This window comes from Bidens hawaiensis, unplaced genomic scaffold (assembly GCF_021521415.1).
Source record: "Bidens hawaiensis isolate Kalapana, Puna unplaced genomic scaffold, B.hawaiensis_p1.1 tig00030158_1, whole genome shotgun sequence".
NCBI lineage: Eukaryota > Viridiplantae > Streptophyta > Magnoliopsida > Asterales > Asteraceae > Bidens > Bidens hawaiensis.
The window spans coordinates 86,719-89,011 of NW_027495002.1; the positions used below are offsets into that span (position 1 = coordinate 86,719).

Genomic DNA, 2,293 nt, shown 5'->3' on the forward strand with positions numbered 1-2,293 from the left:
AGACAACATCAAATACACAAAACAAATACCAAATTTCATATGATCACAGTATACAGCAATTTATAACATAAATAAATACTCCAAACTTGGTCCAAAGTTACTTAAAACGGTTCAACTATTGTACGCGTAAACATATAATTTCAAACTTATAAAGATCAAACAAGTTTAGGCTAGAAAATCTGTCTGAAGTTGCTTCTACAACTTCACTGCAAAAGCTACCCGACTCGCAAGATCTAAAGTCGATAGAAAAATCCCTTCAGCGCTTCAAGAATTTTTCAAATTTAGGATCAGAAAATCTGCAAAAGAAAATAATAAAATAAAATAAAACAATAATAATAATTCTTCTAAGGTGTCTTCCTATATAAAGCATCAGACTTTACTGTCCATATGTAACATATAAATATAATTGATGGTGTTTCACATTCATTTCAACACAAGACATTTGATACAAATTCAAACTAGGGGTGTTCATAGACAATTGAAACCAACCAAACCGACTAAAACAAAGCAAGTCGACCGGTTCAAGATTTATGGGTAGAGGTAAGGCTGTCTACATCTTACCCTACCATAGCTTTGCTATTGGTGGGATATACTGAGTACGATGATGATGATGATGATGATGATGATGATGATGATGATGATGATGATGTATATGTATTATATTCAAGAACCATCTTTCGCATTTTAAAAGTTCAGATACAGACTACTGATTTTGGAAAGTATAAAGAAAAAAATTATTTCAAAACTACCCGAGCGCCAAATCCAACATAATAATAAAGATGCATCTCTAACATGATGCGAACAGCCGAAAATTATATGACATAATAAATTAATAATCACACATTATTATTAACATATATATAAGTACATCTGCAAATAATTATTCATATCAAATCAACATATATACCAAGTAATAATAGCATAATATTGTTAAAACTTAAGACAATGAAAATAACAGTAATTGGACCTTTATCAAGAAACCAAACCAGCATCAAACTTCTTTAATGCATCACAATTAGGCGTATGACGTTGATACCCCCAATGCAACCGTTGCGTTTCCAACCGACAATTATGCGAAAGAATCGACAAATACTCATGTTCAATCCTCCCTTCAAGATGCAATCTTTCCTCACTATTTAACGGATAACGCTGCTCAAAATCACGCGACTTCACAAAAAACGAAATCCCTTTTTGCGTAACCAAACGGTGATCGTAACTATAACTTCTCGATAACGAGTAAACAGGCTCGGTCGATGGCAAAAAGCTAACCAACAGAATCACAAGAACCGGTAACAACTGAAGCAAAGTCCTGATATTAAACCCGTCCGATTCGTAATGACCCGTTCTTGCCCGTGCACCATTACCAAAGTTAAACCCGTTAAACTGCGCTGCAGCCCGATGATTCATGTTCATCCCACCGAAAAAGAAGTTGTGAAAAATTTCCTCCACGTCCACATCACCCTCATAATAAAAACCGTTACTGAACCCGTTCCCGGTCCGACGCCTCGTTTGCCGTTCGTAAACGGGCTCGTCCGACCCGACAACATCATACTGCTTCCTACTTTCCTCACCACTTAAACACTGGAACGCTTTCGAAACTTTCTTAAACGCCTCTTCGGAACCCGGGGCTTGATTCTTATCAGGATGAACCTTTAAAGACAGTTTCCTATAAGCCTTCCTAATATCCTCAACACTACAAGTTTTCTCTAACCCTAATATTTCATAATAATCTTTCTTCCTCTTAATCTCCCTCACAATACTAATCTGTTCCTGTGTCACAGACCCCAAACCCGAACCCGACCCGAGTCCAAGACCCGACCCGGTTGACTCTTTCCTCTGCCGTACACCTGTTCCGGATTCCGGCGAGATGGGTGTCTCGTTGACACCTTCTAAACTCGATAACAGATCGTTAACATCAAGATTCGGATCTAATCGATGAGCTTTGTTGATGAATTTTAACGCACGAACACGATCGCCTAACCCTAAGGCGTCTTTACCGATTTGCAAGCATTTTAACGCTTCATCTTTGTTACCCTCCATCCGAAAATCAATCAAGGAACAAAACCCAGAAAGGAATTGGAATAATAATGGGCGATTGAAAAAGCCCTAATTTGGGACCAATCACGTGAATTGGGGAAATTGGGATGATTTGGGATGAATTAAATTGTGGGTATTGGAATTGAGGATATTGTGATCGGATTTTGATGGGTAATTGGATCGATTGAAGAGGTAGGTCCCAGCAGAGACCAGTTGGTCCCGCAAGACTCACCTTGAACAGGGACGTCTGCGCAAA

General features: G+C 38.2%; 1 pseudogene across 1 annotated transcript; it reads right to left on the bottom strand.

Annotated features, from left to right (window-relative positions):
• Nucleotides 1-226: 226 nt before the first annotated feature.
• LOC143579895 (chaperone protein dnaJ 49 pseudogene) lies at nt 227-2,040 on the bottom strand (annotated as a pseudogene). The gene is made up of 2 exons (XR_013143547.1): nt 968-2,040; nt 227-296 (listed from the first exon to the last, which is right to left on the bottom strand). The product of XR_013143547.1 is annotated as a chaperone protein dnaJ 49 pseudogene (transcript).
• Between the last annotated feature and the right edge of the window lie 253 nt (nt 2,041-2,293).